Source organism: Python bivittatus, unplaced genomic scaffold (genome assembly GCF_059951505.1).
Source record: "Python bivittatus isolate LINGU-HERP-01145 unplaced genomic scaffold, Pbiv_v1 ctg000080_np1212, whole genome shotgun sequence".
Taxonomy (NCBI): Eukaryota; Metazoa; Chordata; class Lepidosauria; order Squamata; family Pythonidae; genus Python; species Python bivittatus.
In genome coordinates, this window is record NW_028277035.1 from 65,556,736 (window position 1) to 65,580,009 (window position 23,274).

The 23,274-nt window shown below is 39.2% G+C and overlaps 1 long non-coding RNA gene across 1 annotated transcript in view; it reads right to left on the minus strand.

Annotated features, from left to right (window-relative positions):
• Window positions 1-348: 348 nt before the first annotated feature.
• Window positions 349-23,274, minus strand: part of LOC112540434 (uncharacterized) — a 63,740-nt gene continuing 40,814 nt past the window's right edge. Inside the window, exons 4-8 of the long non-coding RNA XR_003084517.2 lie at window positions 11,396-11,440; window positions 9,590-9,634; window positions 9,179-9,310; window positions 4,445-4,620; window positions 349-3,873 (exon numbers count right to left, since the gene is read on the minus strand). This is a non-coding gene — a long non-coding RNA (uncharacterized LOC112540434). The remainder of the gene's footprint in view (window positions 3,874-4,444; window positions 4,621-9,178; window positions 9,311-9,589; window positions 9,635-11,395; window positions 11,441-23,274) is intronic.

Below are 23,274 nucleotides of genomic sequence, written 5' to 3' on the forward strand. Positions count from 1 at the left end.
GGAGACAAGGCTGGTTGTGGCAACACACAAAAGTGGCTATGTGCTTTCCATGGCCTAATATGTTAATGATCTGCAAAAGACAATGTGCCACCTCATCCCTCAAGATGAAGAGGTGCTATGTTAAAACTATCTGACTGGCAACAAAAATCTTTGGCAGAAAAGCCCAGCTGACTTATGTAAATAAGCAGGGCAAGACATTAAGAAATCAAGATGGGAAAAGCATGATCATCAGCCATTTCAAAAATACACAGAAAACTACACGAAATCAGTACAATGCAAAACAAGAAAAAATCCTAAAAACAAACTAATAAAATGATCAAGAGAATATACAGTGAAATCACTACTTGGAAAAAAAAAGTAATATCAAGATGAGCATGTGCAACTCCTGGTGATTTCATGGACAAATCCATGCAGATTTCTTAGTTACAATTGAAGTGCTTTGACATTGCCTTCTTTGGGGATTTTCCCCCCTAGCCTGTAGCCCTGAGGTTTCCTGGTGGTCTCCCATCCAAGTACTAACCAGCCCAACTGGTTACCTAGTTTCCAAGCCCAAACAATGTCAGTCAAGGACTACTATCTGGGCATTCTTAAATAAGTGTCTTCCAACACTTCTGAAAGCAGGCAAAAAGGGTCAGAACAATACCTCTTTTGAACTTATGTAGTTCTGATTCTGGAATGCTAAAAGGTGAGAGGGAGGGAGGGAGAGAGATTTGTCACAATTTTTCCATGCAATGTTCTCTAGCAGGCACAATTTCCTATCTCAGTGTTCCCAATATATTCATTGAAGATGATGGTAGGTATGCAGGCAGGCAGATATCCTACTTTCCGAATGATGTACTTTTTCAGGTGCAAATTTCACGAATAGAACTCTTTGTGGTTTTCAAGGGAGGGAGAATTAAAAGAAAAGAGATGTGCTTATCATGGGTTTCATATGCCTGTTTTACTTATTATTTATTTTCCTTTTTTCTGATCAGCAGCACAGCCTTGGGGGGAATGGCAAGTTAGAGAGGTTGCAGAAAGGAGACAAGGCCACGGTCACCCGGTTTTATGTGAGGGGATCATCTTCATAAACTCAGCATTCATCAGTCTTAATGAAGGAACATCCTGGTGTAAAATGTAGCTGAATTAAATAGTAAAATAGCAAGGACAAGGCACAACCAGATAAATATAGCAATCACAGAAAATATATAGATTAAATAAACATGACATTTAGTAATCTTCCCCCATGTGATTAAGAATTTTGGCAGTTTGTAAGCAGAATATTTTATGATATTTATGCTTAATACTCACTCTTAAATCATTCATAAGATTTCATTTCATTTTCAGCATACCTTTTGAATGGTAATCTGATCAAATATAATAAACATCATCATAATTTCCTTTGGCTTTATTTACATTTGGCTCCAGTAGCAGAAATGTGAACAGCTCTTGAGTCTTCTTTGGAATTTTCCTATTTTGGCAGGTACAGGCAGACTGTTCAGTCATTCCAATAAAAAGAGCAGTGAATGAGTCTTCAGCCAATTTTGCAGAGTTCCAATGACAACACGGGGAGACAAAAAAGACTATTGATTCTGTGTGACAAGCTCCAAAGTTGCCAAAATATAAGCCTGAACTCAATGTATATTGACATTTCAGCATCCTTTTCGTTTTGGCAAAGCTTTATTGTTAGAAAACTTTGTTCTGAAAAATCTTATGCCCTATTTGCAAATGACACAATGTGATTTTGAAAGAACAGTATGTGTTTCATTCTTAAGAATCAGACAGAGAAATCTTCATATGTACAGTATTCATGTAGAAGGATTTTATTGTCCAAATTTCCAAATAAACATGAGTTCATATTTTTAAAATGATGAATTCCAAATAAAAGGGATTGTGCTTGAAAAGTTTTGTGAGAACGCTGAAGGAGGGGTTTGAAGAAGGAACTGTTACAGTAAACAAAAACAACAACAACAATCCAGTTTGAGAGATTGATCCTTTTCTCTCTTCTTAAACAAGCAGCTAGCCTGCTTCCCCTCTTTTTGAAGACATGGAGCTGCTAAGTCTGCAGAATTGTATGATGGAGGCAACTTATGTAGTCTCAGGCTTGAATCTCTTTGTAGAGCATTCCTCTACAGAAAATCTGGAAAGTTGACTGTCTGGAAGGAAGGAAGGAAGGAAGGAAGGAAGGAAGGAAGGAAGGAAGGAAGGAAGGAAGGAAGGAAGGATATCAAAAGTGACATGGGAGTTTCTAAGCCTGGCCACTTTCCCACTTAAAGAATAAAGGGAAGAAATGAAGACACACACACACTCTTAAAGGAATTAAATAAAACACCTCTCTACGGGAAATCTGCCCACCAAAAAGAAAACTCATTTTTTTACCAAATCACATTCTAGAATTAGGATTGAATTATAAATAGCTATGGGTCAACATCAGGCAGATTATTTCTGGAATGTCTAGATTACCAACAGTGTGAGTTGGGTAGTATTGATACCACTAGAGAACCCCTGTCGTTCATTCAGTGTAGACAATGGTAAACTGGATGGATCAATAGTCAACAGTAGACATTTCCCTAAAAGTAAACTTGGAATAAGATGTTAATATTCTAGCCAAAAAATATTTTACTCTGGATAATCAGTAAAATGAAATTATCAAACAAATGAACAAATTATATAGTATTTGCACTAATATAATTCCTTCCTTCCTTCCTTCCTTCCTTCCTTCCTTCCTTCCTTCCTTCCTTCCTTCCTTCCTTCCTTCCTTCCTTCCTTCTCTCACCTTTCAGGAAAAATGGGAATATACCTCTTCAAATTAGAAAGGATTGTCTTGCTTGCTCTTTTCTTTTTAAATATTCATTTTATTAAACCTTAACATTTCACATACTAAATCCAAACTTAAAATATAAAAATATCACAAAAAATACACCGCTGAAATATTTGTATTCATATATGGGTCTCTAACAATGCTGTTAAAAAGAGGAGAAGGAAAGGTATGACATGTCACCAAAAATAATTTTCCTCACAAATCTCCTTGAACTTTTTACCAAACTCATAGACAATCCCTGGGGAAACTCAGTTGATTTTTTAAAATTTGCAAAATAAAAACAACTATGTCTCCTGACTAAAAAAAGTAAGTGGTTTAACTCTGCCTTGTCATAACTGAGTACTGAAAGTTAGTTTTTCAGCTATGGCACTATACCCACACATGTCAATACCAAATACTGAAGGTCTTAGTTTTTTTTTCCATGTTTGTCTAGAGACATTCCAGCAGCCGTTAGCATGAAAACAACCAATTGTTAGATGTTAAATCCCAATTTGACTCTGAAGGACAAATTTAACAGTCGTAATTGTGAGCTCAAGCATGTTTTCTGTTACTTACTCATTTCTAAAAATATTTCCAACCAGAAGGAAGAAATTTGGAGACAAGTCATACATCTGAGTTGAAATACATTTGCCTTAACCCATTCCGGCCAAAGGGGTTGGTTGTCTTTGTCTTCATATGTACTAACTTGGAGGGGTCTAGGGAGAAAAATTAACAAACTGTCCTTGATTTTAGCTGAGGAAGGAAAACTTGGTTTCCGACCCCCTATTTTATTCTGTTCTGTTTCATCCATGGCTTTCTGGAAATCAGTTTCCCATGTCAATTTGAGACCAATTAATGAGTTAGCTTTTAAATTTATTATAACACCCACTTGGGAAATCAGACTTTTATAGCTGATTGCTCAATTTCTTCAAGGCCTACCATTTTCCAAGGGTGTGATTTTGATACACTTTTTTCACAGCACGATCAAGTTGGGAACAACTCTGATCTAATACAGAGAATGTCCCTGTAACCTTTTAAGCTCCAGAGCACTTTGAGGCCCTTGTCCCATGGCAACAGAGCCATCACTTTCTTATCTGTTTAGGAAAACAAAAAGCAAAACATCAGTTGCACATATGAATAACGGTGTCAACAACTGCCAGCTAAGGGTGAAAGCATCCCCTTTTTGAGAACAGATCAGTTTTTATACTGCTAGGCTGCCATTTACTGTGGCTCCCCTCCCCCAGCCTCTGGCTTCCTGAAAATCTGAGGTACTTTCGAAGCAGAAAATCATTCTTTATCCATCTGTTCTAGCGCATTTGCAAAGGAATGAAAGTTGCATTATAAAACATATATTTAGCCATCGCAAAGAACTGAAAAGGTCAGAGTTGGAGGAGAGAGAGAAACGGACCATAATTGTAGAGCTGAGCTAAACCTCCTCTCTCCAAGACTGCATTTCCTTCCTTAAGAAGAGGGGCCTTTATGTAGTATATTTAAATACTGCCATTCAAGTAATTAGTTCCTGGGGCAATGAACAAGACCAGCCACCATAAAAACAGACTAGGAACATAAAAACAGGCAATAAAACAGCAGTGAAAAGCAGCAGTTTAAAACAATGAAACCTTGAAAGCCGAAAAGGCATCGGAGGGTTTTTAAAAAGGTTCTCACCTGACCCCAGTGGAGAAGAGAGCAGCTGGCGCATGAATCTTTTCAGCGCTCGTGACTGGAAGAGGCCGCTCTTGGCTTTGTCTGATCCCCCAAACTAAGCAGGGTTCTTAGAGCGGGGTAGTACCCGTTTGAAATATCACCATGAAATCCCACGGTTGTAGGCAAAATTAGGGCAGCTGAAAAAAAAGGGAAGGGCAAACCTTTTCCATAACGCTGCCAAGAAAACGACATGGATCAAGCTCGATGACGAAGTCTTTGCCATAAAAAAAGGGGGAGCTTTTTCTTCCATTGCCACCTGGATGATCTCAGGTGACAGATGAAATAAGGCATAAACAGATGGACATGGAAACAGCTGTCTTTCTCTAATCAGTCTTTCTCAACCTTGGCAACTTTAAGAGATGTGGACTTCAACTCCCAGAATTCCCCAGCCAGCATGTGCTGGCTGGGGAATTCTGGGAGTTGAAGTCCACACCTCTTAAAGTTGCCAAGGTTGAGAAAGACTGATCTAGATATTTAGAATTCTGCTAAAATGTACTCCAATAGTTTAATTTCAAAGATCCCAAGTAATGTTGGCAGTAGCTTTCAGAGGGGCAGACGGATGAAAGCGGCTTGTGATATTGACATGCAAGCCCTGCCCTGTTTCTGTGGGCGCTGCACCATGATATGATGCCCTTAAAGGATGGGGTTTTCAGAGTGAGGTCATAGTGCTGCTTTTGATGTTCTGAAGAAAGTGGTGAGTTCCTATGGATGCTGCTGAATGTAAGCCCTTGAAGGTCATCATAGGTTGTTGTTTTTTAAATTAAGCCTCCCATGTATACATGTGAGATGAGTAGAAGCTATCCTTCTTAACCTGGACCTCCTTTTAATTTTTGAAGTATTTCCATCATAGCTAAACTCACTAATCAGATAGAATAAAACTGAACTAAAACTACAGATTATGATCTTCAGATGCTTTTAAAGGCTATATACTCCATACTCACTGGGCATTGAAAAAGCTATCATTGTCGTCCTCTAAATGTTGCTGAGCTACAACTCTTGGTATCCTTGGAAATGCCACCATTGCAACTTCTGGAGGACCATAAGCATCTCACTTCCACAGTGCAATAATTATGTGTACATGAATAGAGGTGGAACCTATTTCCAGAATATTGCTCCCTCTTAGTGCTTTCCCTGTTTGGGTTCACATATTACCCTAACCCCTGTATTTTTTTCATGACTACCTGGGTTCAGACAGGGTTATTGTCTTAACCAGTATTTGAGCATGAACACAATACAGCATGACAAAAGCCCTATTGAGGCATTTGATACTTCTGGGGAACTGTGGGCCAGCTTAAAAAAGAGTCCTGGAGTTTTTGACCCTTTGGCCAGCTGGGACTAGATCACAACCAGCACAAGTCTTTACAGCTGAAGAAGCAACAAATGTGCAGCTTTCCTGATATTGATCCACAAGACAATTTATTTGATCAAATATGGAAATGTATGCTGTGACTTTGCAAATGGACAGTCAGAAATAAAAATATACACTTATTTTTGTGCTTAATCTTTTGGGACAACTTGATTTCAAAGGCGTTCTATACCAGCCAAAATACTGGTGTCAAGAAGACATTTGCTGCTTTGACATCCCTGGTTTTATATTTCTGTTCTGAGATAAGCAGTAGCCATGAACTAAACTATTCCTACAAATTAAAATGCGATGAAAGAATTAAGCCTCTGACTGGCAGCAGCAACCAATCATATGCCTTTGAACAAAACAGAATCACAATAACCATTTAGAAAGCTTTTTGCTGGAAAAGAAATTAAGTGTCCTAGCAGATAGCTACTAATTCATATTATATAATTTCTGACAATACCCCTTGCTCAGCAAATAAATAAACAGGGGGAAGAGTGAGACCAATAACTGATTTCTTTACTTTGCAGTTTATCTTTGTAAATAACATTAATTCCATTGTGAAGCTAGCATTATGATTTGAAATGGAGTTGCTTCAGGCTCATCTGAAGCCTGACCAGAATCTTTCCTTCAGTGCAATGAATTTAATGGATTGATTCATAATATTTCTGATTTGGAAGTAATCCCACTGATTATAAATGAATCTCTCCAGGTAAGTGAAAAAACAAGTTCCACATGTTTTCAGAAATAAATAATTCCTGCTGAGTTTAACAGAACTTGCTCCTAGGTAAGTATTTACAGGACTGCATTGGCTGAGAGCTTTAAGAAGTGATTTGGAAAATTATATTGAAACTTCTCTGAATTATTGTGACTAAATCACTCATTTTCTACCTCAGCCCTTTATCTATAAAATAAGAATGATCCTTATTACACACACACACACAGCTGGATAGTGTAATGGTTAGAACGCCGCCTTTGATGTGGGACACTGGGGTTCAAATTCCAGCTGATACCTACCTTACCAATAGGGGTCTTGGGTAAAGACCCCCTAACACTTCACCAACCTACCTCAAATATGAGACTGACACGAACTAAGAGTCATGTCGGCTCAGATGTTGCCCGAATTAACAAGGTCCGTGCCAGATGTTGGGAACCAGGACAATCTGACGATAAGTGGGCTACTGGAATAAACCATACATGGATGAGGCAAGAGAACTTGGAATTGATAGAATGCTACTACAACAGTAGACCTAATGAGAGAGATATATGAAACGTATGAGGAAACTATGGATGGATGGAAAACCTACATCCATACTGAGAAAAGGAGGAACTAAAGAGGATGTGGAAAGTAAAGACCAAAGTGGTCCCAGTGTGGTAGGAGCACTTGGGGCTGTGACTCCTAAGCTGGGACAGTGGCTCCAACAGATCCCAGGGACAACATCAATGTTCTCTGTCCAGAAAAATGCAGTGCTGGGAACAGCTAAGATACTGAGCAGAACCCTAAAACTCCCAGGCCTCTGGTAGAGGACCCAAGGTTGAGGAAGACACATACCACCCATAGGGGTGAGAGGGGATTTTTTTAATATATGGTCCGATGTGCAGTGACAGTAGTTTGTATGCAGGAAGTAAAATACTTCCAGAGTTAGAATGGTGAGCTTTAAAGTGAACTGTACAATGCCCTGAAAACTTTGATTGTTTCCCTCATATAAATACTCCTTAACATAAAAACTAGAGTATCAGGAGGAAGCGATGCCCTATTTCTCCAGTTTTAGTTTTCTACTGGAGAGGAATTTTTTAATGAAGGAGAATTTTAAAGACACAATCCTCACTCGCAATCTGAAATGATACTGGCACTTCAGAATTCTGCCACCTATTATGATTTTAATAATTCAGTTCTCTTTGGCTCAAAGAACCAGTTTTAATGCAAAACTTTTAATTGCATTATTCATTCCTTTATTAAATGTGTTAAGTGCTTCACAAAATAGATTCCTCTAGGCTTTATATGCTCCATTTTAAAATAAAAATATAGGAACATGAGAATGAAACAGAATTGTGATCCTGGGATAGGGCACAGCTGCTTTAAGGAATTGCTATATTTGATGTCACATACACACTCATATAAGCAGACACACCAAGGCACCTTTTGGTCCTCAAATCCAAAGTGTTCCACAGCCATATTTGTCTCTATTGTGAGATAATGTGATGGAGATGATGGAGGTGGCATAGTTGGAAGGCAAGAAATATAATGTCTAATATGAGTGTATCAGCCACCCATACAAATTAATCATTAAATGCTGTACCTGCTACTAGGTGCAGATTGGAAGATTTATGGCAGCGTTGCTACACTATTTGGTGATAAGACAAAGACTCACACACACTCACTCACCCAGTCGCTTAGTATGATAAAGTAAGATAGTCACAGCTTGGAGTTTAGCACAGTAAAGAAATCCTGATCCTTCAGAAACATTATTTTTTGATATTTGATATCAAGATCATTTGACACATGGCTGAAAGCAAAGGGAGGGGATGGTAGCAAATCAGCAGAGGGAAAAGAGCTGTAACCAAAGTAGAGCTAATGAAAATGCTCTAAAGCTAATAGCTAATGTTTTAATGAAAACATTAAAGAACTATTCCAGTGTGGCGTGCCAGGGAACACGTCTAAATCCTCAACATTGTCTGTTTTTTCTCCGTGAACAAAGTTTCCTTATACAACATTAGACTGAGTTAAGTACTGTATCATCTACTTCAGTGGCCAGTGGTTCTATGCATTAGATTCCACTCTGCGCAGCTTTAAAAGGAATGTAGGTAAAGACATAGAATGTAAGGGTTGGAAGAGATCTTGGAGGTATCTAATCCAACCCCCTGCCAGAGCAGAAATCCACTACTACAGCATCCCTGAAAAATCGCCACCCAGTTTCCATTTAATAATGTCCACCAAAGGAGAGGGCACCATGTCCTAAGGCAGTTCTTTCCACCGTTGAACAACTCTTACCACTGGGATTGTTTTTCCCTGATGTCCAGCCAAAATCTACTTGTAATTTAAGCCTACTTCATCATGTCTTCAGTGGTTCAACTCTGAACAATTCTGTCCCATCTTCTACATGACAGCCGTTTTCTCTTCTCCAGGCTAAACATATCCAACTCTCCAACCACTTGTCATAACTTTTTTTTTCCAGACCTTGGTTGCTGTCCTTTGGACACACTCCATTTTGTCAGTGTCCTCCTTAAAATGTGGTGTCTAGAACTGAATATAACATTCTAGGTGCAGTCTGTCCAATGCAGAATAGAGAGGAACTATAATCAGGTTATAAATGTTACTACACATGTTAGGGTATACTATACATCACCTTCAGTAATGCCTCCAAGTATCAGCTGCTGGGGAATATATGAAAAGGAAGTTGTGATTGCATCCATGCCTTCTTTGTGAGCTTCTCATCGGCACCAGATTAAACCAGGGTGACTACTCCAGATTGCCAGACCTAAGGGAAAGTATTTGATCTGTTCAGTAAGGATCTTTTTTATTTGTATGTTCTTAGATAGCAGAACTTTTAAAGATCTCTACTTGAGATTTGTATGTGTGCATTTCTTTCAAAATTATGAAAATAGTTGCAGAAGAATTAATGAAAATAAAACAGGAAAAAATGTGCGCTATACATTTGTAAAAACCACAAAGATTTCACAAAAGTTATCTCAAAAATCAGCCCAAAGAATACCATGAGAAACTGGTGGACAGATAGCCAGGTGAGATTCTTCCTTACCCCAACTTCTTCAATTTCTTCCAGTGCCATGGACTGAACATCCTCCTATAGGAGAAAATACACGCTCTTACTGAGCTAAAAGGCCTGTCTCTAGGCTGCATCCATGCCTGAGTATGTACAATCATATGAGTTGGACATAATCCATTAAAGAAAGAAAGAGAAAATTATTACATATCCATTTCTAACCAGATGCTGTATTTCATATGTCTAATATGCACCTGAAAATGAACTTTGGCCTTCATATTCCCTTGCATTTAAAAAAGAAAGTCCTTTGTCAGTCTGGGGCAGACTGTAAGATTTTGTCACATTAGCACCCCTAGAATTGGAAAGGATCCCAGGTGATCTAATCCAGCTTCCTGATGAAGCAGAAAATCCACTACTGAAAATCAATCCGCACTAATCATCATCATCTTAAAAAAAAATAACTTCAAAACACTTCTAAGGAATGATTCAGTTTTGTTAAGGGCAGTTTGTTGTACTGTTGAACAACAGGATCACTGGATATTCTGGGTGGTGAGAAAGTATAATAGCAATTCCACTATTTGTAGCCAGTACAAAAATATTTTTGAAGAATATATTTTATTCTAAAATAAAAGAAACACAAATTCCAAATAAGGACAAAGAGAGGGAGGGAGAATGTGGTTTTTTACAGACATGGCACATTGTAGTTCTCATTATGCAATTTTTTCCTGCCCCATTGAAGTCTTTCTCTATGTTGTCAATCAACCATACGTTGCAGAAAAAAAAAAATCTGGCTGCAGTTCTCTCATTGGAAACTATTATTTAGAATTGATCTAAAATGTTTCAGTTTTCCATTAATATTTTCGCCAGTGGTAAAAAAAAAACCTTTTTCAGTAATATTTCAACGCTTCTTTCAAAAATCTCCTCTTGTTGGCCTGCATCTCCCACATGTATTTCTCATGCAACCAAGTAGGAATGGTAATATCCTGTTGTCCTATTAGCTTATTCCTGACGTATGATCCTGATGGCTGAGGTAGCCTACCTGATCAAACAGGCTAAAACAATGTTGGCTCTTCTAAGTGTTTCTATAGGAAAGTTTATCTAAAAATCAATTCCGAAGAATATACAGCACAACCTCATTGAACACTTGGTGTTCCAGTTCAAATATGTTTAAGATTCACCCATCCTCACTGCATTGGGGTAGATGAGCTTCTTCTTACTGTACTTCTACTGTACCCATTTTCCATTCAATGATAGCTCTAAATTCTCATTTTTGCTCTGTTGTTGGGGGGGGCAGGGGAGTGTCTTGGGCTTCTATGCTGCAAGGTCTGTCTCTGCTTTCCCCCCCCTTGCTTCATCCTGGCATGTATTCAACCAAATCTCTCTTTGGCAGCAATCAGAGTTAGATGCTTGACCCTCACATGGAGGCCGAGTCCTTGTAATATGGGATTATACATGCTTACATAAGATAAAGAGGCATGGATAGAAGGAAAATAGATCCTGGGGTGAGGATTGAGTAACAGAAACTGTTAACTTCTGCAATCGCCTCCGATTTTTTTTTTTAACCATACAAGCTATATATGATTTCTTTTGTCTCAAGTAGTAGGCGCTAAGAGATGTAGGCAAATAATGTGCGGCACTCTTGCCTTTCAGTTTTCCAAAGGATTTCTTCCCCTTTGAAAGAGGAGCTTTGTTTTCCCCACCCATTCTCAGGCTGCTTTAGACTTTTTTCCAGTTGTGTTTTTGAGCTGATTTTATTGATGGAAGGTGGTAGAGGGTGCTGTTAGGGAGACTGTTGCTTTTAATTACATACCACTCCATCAGCGCAGTAATTTCAAATCTTACCTATAGCAGTTTTACCAACATTTTTTCCTCCTCCTCCTCCTCCTTCTGAAAAATAAAAAGTCAAAAGCAATATTTTTTTTCTTAAAGTTAAATAAAAATGATCAAAGGAAAAACACAGAGGAAAGCACAAGTATGGGTATACTAGACAAGTGAGAAAGCTGTGAGGGTCAGAAGCAGACCCTTAAGCATTTAGTCTTAAGGTATTCTTAAACATTTCTAATATAAGTAGTTCCTAGATTTCTATTGTCATGGCCAATGGCCAACGATTAAAAAATGGTTCCCTGAAAAGATTATATAACCCATAAGTATCAGACTGACTCCTTGGGGATTAACATGGATTGCCTGCTATCACCCTGAGATATTCTAACCCCAAATGTTAGAAAATATTTAGCATCTCTCTCCTTCTCTCTATGCGGTGAGTGTGATTTCTACCCTTAGTAGCAGTTCTCCAGCTGAGTCTTAGATGAAATGTGAACATCGTTTGGAGATCCCGTGGTAGAGTGGAGCCTGTTAGATGGTTGCATGACAGTTAATGGACTGTACTCTTTGTATGTTTTCCTGCAATTTTGTTTTTTATTTGCTTTTATCTTGTTTCTATTTTAATTTAAATTGGTTGTTTTAATGTTTTTTATATATTCTTGATTATTACTACGTACACCACCCAGAGTCACTATGTGAGATAAGCGGCTGTACAAATATGATTAAATAAATACATAGCATTTCAGAGGAAGAAGAAACTCAGCCTTGTTCCCAGTTGGCTTCTGGGCACAACTGGTGCTGATTGTCACCTCTAAAGCCCTATATGGTTGAGAGCCTAATTATTTGAGGGATTTTTTTGTCTCATGGTGTCCGCCTGAGTTGACTCACTCCTAGCCCTGTCAATTAAGCCATGTCATCTGGCAGGACACAGGCCTTCTCTGTCTTAGCACATGCCTTCTGGAACTACATCCCGTGGAGATTCACATGGTTCCTACCTTACTGGACTTTAAAAGAACATTAAAAGCATGGCTTTTCCCCAAGGCCTTGGGTTAGGGTAGTTGGGAAGCCTTTTATTTTTATCTCTATTGCGGGGCGGGGGGAGAGGATTATTGTTCCCTCTGGATACTGCTGCCTTGAGTGGGTTTTTTTCTTTCTTTTTTCATTTCATATGTTTATCTCTGCAGAGTTGCTGGAGTGGAACAGTCTAGACATTTGAAATATAAATAAAAAATAAACAAATCCTTCTCTAGCAATGAATCTTTCATAACTGAACTGTAAATTGTTTCTCAAATAGTACGGAATGACTTGTCCCCCACTAGCATCCATCTTTGTGGATCTTTTGTGTGTGTGTCTGCTTTACTCTTCAGGAAACTGGTAATAACTTTGGGTTATGAAAAACTTCTCTCAGCATAGTGAAATTTTGTTAGGAGGAAGGAAAAAGGAAGAAATAATAATTAGATAGTAGCACAGTTTCTCCCTTCAAGATAACTGAGCTTCCTGTTTCTTATCCATACAAGCCCTATTCTGAGTATTGGGAAATATTTAGAATGAACATATTGAGAAAAAGAAGCTCTGCCTTTTACCTGCTACCTGTCACCACCTGCCTTCTCTAGGTGATGGAATAAATAACTAAAAAAGGAAGAGAGGCAGCTGTAAGAGTTAAAACTGGTGAGGTAGGAGCACCTGATTGTCATGCCAAAGAGTTAGCCATCACACAAGACAGCCTTCTTTGGTAAACCAGGGGCAGATGGCAGAGAGATTCAAGGCCAAGGAAAAAGCAGCCCAAAGTCCATTAACTCAAAAAGGCAGGAAGAAGAGGCCCAGAGTTTGAACTTAGGGCTGGCGTATATATAGAAAGTTTCCTGTGAGCTTCTATATGCAGAGCTACCTTAAATTATGGCTTCCTAATTCTCTGAAACTAGTTGTGTCTTGTTCAGTTGTGTCTACTCTGGACTAAAAAAGAATGAGCAGGCAAAGTACTGTTTTTATAATCATGCCTGAATGATGCCTTAACAAGAGTGGATGCGTATGTCTTCTTCGAATATTTGTATGGATTGGGTCCAGAGGTAGAGGCAGATGGATGGCAATGTTGAACATGGCTGGAAAAGGAAACTCATTCAGAGAGAGGGCAGATTGTGGCCATGAGTATCTATCCCAAGCCCCAAACCTCCAGAAATTTGGAATTGGCACTGGAGAAAAGAATCACATGCAGTATCCTTCTTGTTTATGCACAGGCCCTATAGTCACAGAGCTGATCACTATACAGAGATCAATCCCATCTCCTCTCTACATGTTTATTTTTTGGAGGGGTACAGCTTCTAGCTAAATGAAAAGGGGTAAAATGACTAGAGAGCTCCCCCAAGCTCAGTGATTAAAATTCCCTTCTTTTTTTTTTTTATATGTACTGTATATATCAAATTTGTCACCACCCATCTCATTAAAAAACAACTCTGTGCAGTTTACAAAATAGTTAAAATCAATTAAAATTACAGTATAAAATAATCCTAGATAAATAGAAAATAAATATAATCCAAGAATAGATGTTAAAATTGGCAGTCACTCAGGGAGCGTCATCGAGGCTCCAGCCATCCCCAGGATTGGGTAAGATTGTTATCACCCCATGCAAGGTGGCACAGCCAGGTCTTTAATCCTTTCTGGAAGGCCAGGAGGGTAGGGGCCTGCCGCACCTCTGGGGGGAGAATATTCCAAAGGGCGGGGACAACGGCAGAGAAGGCTCTCCTCCTGGGCCCCACCAGCCGACATTCTCTCGCTGATGGGGCCCACAACATGCCCTTTCTGCCTGACTGGGTGGGACAGGTTGATGTGACGGGGGTGAGACAGTCCCTCAGGTAACTTGGAGCCATGCCATGTAGGGCTTTAAAGGTAATAACCATCACTTTTACATGGAACTTCACATATTCGAGTCATTTTTGGTATCACTGAATGTCTGGTATCATCTCAGGGCTGGCCCTACTCTTAGGAGGCAGAGTGAGGTGACTACTTCAGGGAGCAGATGTGGAACATCCTGAAAAAGCAAATGTTGAACAATTTTAAATTGTTATGCATGTTTTTGTTACAGCAGTTCATAGCACCTAGGTTATCATGGCATTATCGCAAAAGCCAAGCAGGGTTAATAGCTGAATTTCCACCAGAGGTGTTGGCTAGACTGGAAAGTAAAAAAAAAAAAAAGCCCCAGCTTGGTTAGAGATAATAGCAAACTATTCCATATTATTACCGCAAACCCACATAAGTATGACTGTGAGTCAGAGGGTCTAGCTCAACTCCAGGGAGAATGCACACTTTATTGCATTTAATTTCAGGGAAAGCACTCAATTTTGTTTCACTTTAGATACTAAAGCCTTGATTTGAGAAGGTGAGTGGGGCACATCTCCTGCTCTGACTCAAGCAGCGAAATGTTTTGGAGAGGGCCCGCCTCCAGCTGAGACTGCCTTTGGCTATATGGGTGGGCAGATAGGCAGCAACGTGTTTAGTTGCAGTGGCTTGTGCAATAGGTTTATTGGGACAGAAGGGATTTCTTACTTTGCCTAGAAAGAGAAACAAGCATGCAGATGGAGGGAATTTCAGGGAATTCATCTGAAGGACCTCTGCAAATGGCAAAATTCACATTGAGAAGAGCCTATTCGTCTAGTGGATGAGAGCACTTAAAAAATAATAACCGAACAATCAGGATATGTATGGACACGTTTGTCCCAGACTTGAAAAGCAAAACCAGAATGCGCTGGGAGCTTAAGTGTCATGATTTTGTGAAATAACTGTTATTCATCTATGACAGAATTGGGTTAACTGATCCACATTGTGATGATGGTAATGGGGACAGTGAGATTTATAGGCTTCTGCCAAATGCCCTGGAGAGGCTGGGGATATAGAGGATTTTCCACCAGTTGGAAAACATTGGTTGGTTTTCAGGCAGAGGGAGCTAGAAATTGGAAATGTTATAGATCTACTGGAATTGTGGTTGCCTGGAGGCTGTGGTTTGAACAGAGTGTTGGGAAGGAGCACTCATTAAATGTTTTGAACGAAATGTTCTGGCATTTAAAATCCTTCCCAAATTTTTCATTTGATTGAGTTCGGTTAACATCGAGCAGTGATGGTATTACACAGATCGTCAATAAGGCAAACCCATCTGATGCATAAGATAATTAAACGTATTGATCTTATAACAGTTGAAAAGAATACGGTGCAGGTTCTTTCTTTTTATCTGGAGCAGCCACTTACAGCTAAAGAATGTAATGGTAAAAAAAAAATCTACCTATCAGGAGATGTAACGTGTGACTATTTGAAATGCAAAATGTACTATCAGGCCTTAGGAGGTACAATAGCTGGCAGACCTTGTCTAGGCTTGGAAGCTAAGCAGAGTCAGACCTGGTAAGTATCTAGATGGGATTTCTCCAGAAAATATTAGAACTGTAAGACAAACAGGAAAGCTAAAGAAACCTCCTGGAAGAAGCAATAGCCATCTGCTTCTAGGAGTTCAGCTCAACCAGAAGGAGACTTTTGCTTTACTGTGTTTATACTCTCTCAAAGCACGGGGAATAAAAGGCTGTAATAACCTATTTTGAGGAAGAAAGAAAAGAAATAAGTGGAGTTCAAGTCCAGCAAACTTGAACTATCATGATTGTGTTTAAGTTCAGAGTTGGTGGCATTTGGGAGTTAATTGTACCATAAAATAAATTGTATTTATTTTTCAAGGTCCCCATGGTAGTTGATAGCAGGTGGTGGAAAAAAGAAGGCATTATATTTGCTTCCGCTGAAGAAACAGAAAAGAGTTGCATCAGATTTCAAGGTTCAGTTTGCTTCAAACTACCCGGGTAATAAAGCAGCTTTCAACCCAACACAATTGGGATGGCTTTATGGCTTTTTTAATACTGACAACTTGGTTGATTTGATCTGCTGGCTTACATGAAATGAGCATATTATCCCTTGCTTTTGTAGGTTAAGTAGAAAGTGATAATGGCTTTACAACATCCTTATTTCCCCCCTAAAAACTAGAAGAGTAAGCAAGAGTCAACATAAACAGTTGTAGAAAGAGAGACATGTTAGTCTAAGACAGCCCGAAATCAGAAGAAATCTGGTAGCACCTTTTCTGACCAGCAAATTTTATTAAGAGAGATTAGCTTTCATGAGCTGCAGCTCACTCCATCAGATGGCTAGACTGATTAAATTGGGATGGAAGGGAAGGAGGGGAAGACCAAAGACATGGTGGTTATGCAGATGCAGGCTATATATGCAATTCATTGTGTTTGCTTAGACCTTCAGAGATAGTCTGAAACATGCTGATGTGTGTAAATTCAGCAATTTCTTGCTCAATTCTCCTGCAAAGTTTATTTTTTTCAATATGGCCACTTCGAGATCTGTAATGAAGTATCCTACAAGGTTGAAATGCTCTGCTGTTACTTTGTATGGATTTTTAACAAATTACATTGATTAATTGACAAGGTACTTGTAATCTGTCTCATATGTAATGGTCTTCTGGTCCATTTTTCTCTTTGTTTTCTGTGTATCAATATTGTTCACAGAAGTGCTTATAAGGAACCATCTTGTTCTGAAGAAGCAGATTAAGAGTGAAGTCTTAACCAGAAAGCAAAAGGAGGAAACAAACAAAAGGAAACGAATGAAAAGAAGTGCAGATTAGCAAAGAATAGCCCAGACTAACTACAGAATAAATGTGAGTCAGTAGAGTCAGATGCAGATATACTAGGAAGTATGGGAGGGGGGAGGGGAGGGATGGGTGTCTCCTCTCTTCCATTGTCTTACAACCTTTTGACTGTAAATTGAGTGCAGGCATTATTCAATATGCCAGGACTACAAAAAGCATCATTCATGATTACTCATGGAAGAGAATAAGCCATTCTGATGTATTCATCAATTTGCACAGAACTAATTCAGTTTTGCAGTTCTGTTCCAGGAAAAATAAAACAGCTTCAGAGTGTAATTGTGCTCCATTAAAAATCTTGTTAGCTTTGCTACTCAGAGACCCAATAGGAGCAGAACCACATTCTTAACAGGTGATTTAACAGGTAATGCATATTGATCAATCTATTCTGATCAGCATGTTGTAAGAAATTCCAGGGGAAAAAAAATCATATTATCAGTAAAATAGAACTACAAAGTTTTGGGGACATTTGCCAAGAAAATGATCACTAAGAGAAACAGATGAATTTCATCCATAGCCAATAGTTATTTTCTTTTATAAATACATTTCAGCAATTTTAAGATTTTCTCTTCTCAGTTGGATTTTGAAGTGGCAAGTCTAACTGAGGAGAATATAGCTCAGGTTCTTCCCTATAAACATGCTTCTGGAATCTCTCCAGTTGATGAGCCATGATATCTTTGGCCACTCCCAAGCAATCAGTCTTTCCAACTTCTGATTCTGGGACTGAACAGGGCCATATTGCCTCTTTGCATATCTCAAGACACCAGACACTAAGAGTACAAGCATTCACTCATTTGTGAGTTTGTAGGGCTTGCAAAGAACAAACAGCCAATCCAGACTCAGCTTCCTGGCCAGTAGCTGAGGACATGCAAACTATTCAGCTTAGCTTCCATATGTTTGGAAGGGATCATTAAGGCCACTGAGTCCACCCCACAATTCAGGGCAGCAAACCAAATTAAAGAATCCTGAATAGCTACCAGTCTAGCCTCTGCTTCAACATCTCCAACAAAGGGGAACTCATGACCTCTTTATGTACCTGTTCCCACTGTCAAACTGGTGTTAACTTTTTTTTTAATGTTCCAGTTTGAAACCTACCTTCCTTTAACTTAAATCTATTATTTTGTATCCCGCCTCTGGAATGAGAGCGAGAACAGGTCTTGACTTTCTTCCCTCTGGGAGGAAGAACTTTCTTCTTTCAGGTATTTTAAAGGTGCCATCATATCCTCAGTCAAGAGTAAATGTACCCAGCTCCTTCTGTCTTGGATTCAAAGGAAAGTAATGCTTCAGAGTGAAAAGGGGCACTCAGCAGTTCCTTTAAGCAGCTGCATCTTTTCCTGGGATTGTGCTGTTGCCTGTGATGCCTGGAAAGGATGCATTTGGTTTCAGGAACTGCAGGGAGGCCTTATTGGTGTGCCCCCCACTGCTCTGAAGCACCTTTTTGCATTTGAATGTGAAACCTGGGGTGCCCTGATTATTCACAGTAATTGAATGCTGTTGAGAGCATCAAGCAAACCAAAGATGGACTTTATACAATCCACAATCACTTGTACATTATAGTCCTGTTTTTACTGACTCTGAAGTAATTCTTACTCTGTTTAGAATTGTTCACTTTCCAGATACTGAGCACAGGCTTGAAGCTTAAAGATCATAGCGCCTCTGGGAGGAGAGTAAGTCAATAATAATTCCATTTTATTAATAGAGCATTGAGGACAAAGTATCGTTGTGCATCTTTGAAAACAATACTGTTCAACTCTCTTGTGGACCATTGGCTGATTGTTTACCAATGTCCATAAGAGCGGGCAAGAGCATTCTTCTCTCAAGGCAGCCAAAGACCACTCCTCTCAAAACCCTTGCTGAGTTTTGCCACCTACGATCCTATTTGTCCCAGGGGCAAGAAGGATGTAAAAAGCTCAGTACTGATCTGAATCTTATTCACAAATAAGATTTATTTCCTGAATAACCATCTAATGTGCTGAATTCTATGTAATGAGATAACAAGAGGAAAGAAAAAGTTGATTCAAACAGAGGGAAGGAAAGAGGAGCAGCAGCCAAAAGCATCAGAATTGAATACAAATTACTTAAACAATCTGTCGGCTATTATACTCCTGCAATTTTTCTTTCTTTAATAAAAATTGAGGTTCTAACCAAAGCTGCATTCCATGTGAAACTGCAGATTCTATCTCTGCATAGGTATCTGGAATAAACAGAGCCTTTGTTTTAGCATTTTTTAGTGATCACTGAAGGATGCCATCAATCCCCTTTTCACTATTTGCACAGAGAATGTCATTTAGAGGCCATCAAAACTATCCTTAAAAAAATACTTAATGAAAACTGATGTGGGTGGGAAGCAGGGACATAAACAAAAGTTCCTTGTGGTTCAGGGCAGTCATAAAATCTGTTATTGGAAGCAGTCAGAGAATGTTTTTTATAAAACCCTTGTGGAATGTGAATCTGGTTTGGAAGCAAAGGATGATTTAAAACACTGCATCCGGAAACTGGTCTTTTCTTGAAGAGTGATGACCTTTTGGACACAGTCTTCTTTCAGTGTTGCTTGAGATGCCCATGGCCTTACTCCAAAGCTTATGATTTGAAGACTGCATTTTTATTCTTGTTATCTCTCTAAGGAACTGTGCATGCGAATGTGACATCTAAATTGGTTACCAAGGATACCATCTGAACCAAACATTCCCGGGCTTTCCAGCTTGGCAAGGTTATTAATTTCTGAGTCAGTCCCGAACAAAACATTTTCACATTTGTAAGAAATTAAGGCTACACAAAGAATTGTAATCAACCCACTGGACAGATGGTATCAGATCCCTCATTTAATTTTATATAAAGGGAATCTGATCAGTTTTTCCAAGTGGCCTTAAAATGTTACAAAAGCCCAGTTTTGGAAGTCACTTCTCTGTAGGCCTCTTGGAGATGTGCTCCAGTATATAGAACAAAGTGATTTAAGCATTATTCATTACATCAGTTTTGCTCATTTGTTGTTGCCCTTCTCTTATCATAAGCCAGCAAGTAGGAGAACTAAGATGTTTCACAGGAAGGCAGTAGATTATGAGGACTTGTCAGGGTGCCACTCCAAGAGCTAAATCAGCCAAACCTTAGTGCATCATGACTGTTCTCAATCTGCTCCCTTCAAAGAAGTATTGTAGCTCCAATGAAAATTATTGATTTATTACATGCCTCTACTGCCAAACTGAACTGACACATGGCAGATTGCAGTAGGTATAATATAAAATGAAATCCCATTTACATATAAAATCAATACAATAATATCAGTAAAATAATAAAATAATACTAATGAGAACTGTGGTGGTGTCAGCCCTAGTCTACATGGCAGCAAGAAGTGTTTTGTTTTAGTCAAGATTCAGAAGGATGCTAGAGTAGGTGCCAGATGGGTTCCTAATTGGAAGTGTGGGGGGGACACAACAGAGAATTATGAGACTTGCAGTCTACAGTAGTGCCCCTGGCATATGGTTAAAGAAGGCTGTTCTACAGGGCATTATTCAGAAAAATGTGGCAGGATATAACTCATAACTAGCAGATATTAAGGTGCAGTAGATTTCCTTTTGAATGAGGAGGTCCATCAACTTACCCAGTTATGAATGATTTGGGGGGACTTTATTCTGCTAAGATTTGGAGCTGAAACACACAGAGTCCCAGTCTATTGAATATATATCAGGTGCCATTTGTACCTTTAGGAGTGCAGATGAGAGATCACATGTTTAATGGTTCCCCATATCAAACAAATCAAATCTATCTATTCTGATAGATTACCAGAGAGCATATTTTTCAATACCAACTTTTTTTCTGTGCCTTTCCTGCTTTTGAGCTCTTCCAAGGGGTCTGCCTGAGCAGTGTGGAAACAGAATAGGTCTGGTTAGGACTTTGATAGGGTGAGTTCTGCTTTTTTTTAATCTATTTATTTGCTTGCTTATAGGTAGTCCTCATGTAGCGACCACAATTGGGACCAGCAACTTGGTCATTAAGCAAAGCAGTTGCTAAGTGAAACTGCAACTGTGATTATGATCTTACTTCAGCTTTCCTGTGCTTTACAGACCTGCAAAGGTTGTAAATGCAAGGATTGGCTGTAAAGTTACTTTTTCATTGCTGTTATAACTGCAAACAGTCACTGTATGAGCAGTTGCTAAATGAGGACTACTATACTTCCTTATTTATTGAAATTTTATCCCACTGCCATCTCCTAACACTCTTAATAATGCTATTAAGTGCCATATGGTAGAAAAAGGGTGTTGACTTCTTTTAAAATAACTAAATAACCTTCCAAATCTGATTGCAGAAGACCCTTTGACCTTTTCTGAAGAGTCTGGGGTATCCTCAGGCAGTATCATCTTACCCGAGGCTAAATAATAGGTGAGACTGGCAGAAAGGAGACCAGGGCTCCTCAGTTACTCAGGAGACAGTTGAGGTCCACAACTCATATGCCTCTAGATTACAGATCATTCAGGTCCTGGTTCCATCCCTTAGGCTTCTTATGCAAAGAGGTCAAGTGACCATGCTTGCAGCTGTGTGTTAGGAGCACTGAAACTAGAATGCAGGCTGCTACCATTTGCAGTCAGACATGTTGTACTGAAATGAGAGACAGAGAAGATTCCGCCTTCATCTATGATTGTTTCTGTTGCTCTTTTATTCCTCTTTTACTCACTTTGTTATGTCATCCATGTTTAATGCACCACATTCTGTTCTTAATTTTAGTTACTTGCTGAAACAAAAGTTTTAAATACCTTCATTTGATTTTCCTTAAGTACAATGAAATACACAGCTTGAATTATGAATTAGAGGTGTACATGACTCAAATCTAACTGAATTGTGTCTTTTGACATTACTTAGAGCACAATGTAGGTACTGGAGAAAACAACTTTAGTCCTTCAGTGTCCATGGATTTTGTTCCACAGCCAGAAGACCACGTGAAGTTTAATGGCACATTTTTTCAAGTACAAGGAACTAATGACAGCTGGAAACAAACTACTTGGAAGCAGAATATACTTAAAGCATCATATAACTTCATAGATTTTGTTAGTAGAGTGATTCAAGGGTAAAGGGAATGTCAATTGCCTATTTATGTCCATTTTGCTGGACCATCTCCAGCCCCTTTTTCATATTTATTATAACGTCAACAACTCAAGCCATCACAGCAGCTTAGAAGTAACACAATACTTAGAGAACACAAGATAAAGCATGTCAAATCAGATATAAAAGACCCCCTTCCCACCCGATGTATAATGATATCTAGCTGCTCTTAGGAAGAGCTTGACCAAAGAACAGGAAAGTTAAAAGTGTCCCCTACAAAGAAGCAGCAAACATGAACTAGACAACTGTTCTAAATAAAAAGTCCATTCCAACAAGTGAACTGGTCAGGATAAAAGTCAAGGACAAGTGAAACCAGAGAACTCCCCCGCAGACCCACTGTGGAGAAGAGCTATGGAAATGGCATGTTGTAGGTTGTTGGAAAGTAGGTGGACTCCTGGATGTTGCTGCATGCAGCAATCTATTGGCTCAAATTCCTGGTCAGGAATTCCAGTCCTGTCCACAAAGCTTACCGTATTGTCTTCAACAAGTGTCTCCCTTTCACTAGCCTTTTGTCTACAAAAGACATGCCACATGTCTTTTGTGTGGCATGCCTTGAGCTGCTTGGGGAAAGGGCAGGATATAAATAGGATGCAATAAAGAAAGGATTAGACCTTAAGCTGATCTTCTATTCATTGAAAGGGGAGTTTCTGCCAACTCCCATTTCCACCCAATGTCATTCCCTCCACATTATAACCTATGCTAGTCTTTCCCACTCTGCCACTTTTTCCAAGCAAACTACTGGAAGCAAGGACCTGCAGTCCAGCACAGCTGTGAAACTCTACTCTCAGAGTATCCTAACACTGTAGCGTTGGGTGGTGGTGGTGGTGGAGAATGGATGTGATTAAATAGGAAAACAAAAGCAGGAAAGCCCTGCTTTCAGTTTTACTCATTCAGTAAAAATTAGGATCCAAACCATGTGTGTTTTGTTAGATGAACTTTTCTTGCCATTTGGTCCTACGAGTATAAGTTTTGTTAGGGCTGCTAATCCTTCATATGATTCCTTTCTAAGCAGTAGAGCTAACTTAAGATTTGTGTCAACCTTCAGATTCTCCCTGCCACCCAATGCGCACACGCGCACACACACACACAGTGTCATGGGGCAGTCCCCATCCTACTGTTTTTCCAGCCCATA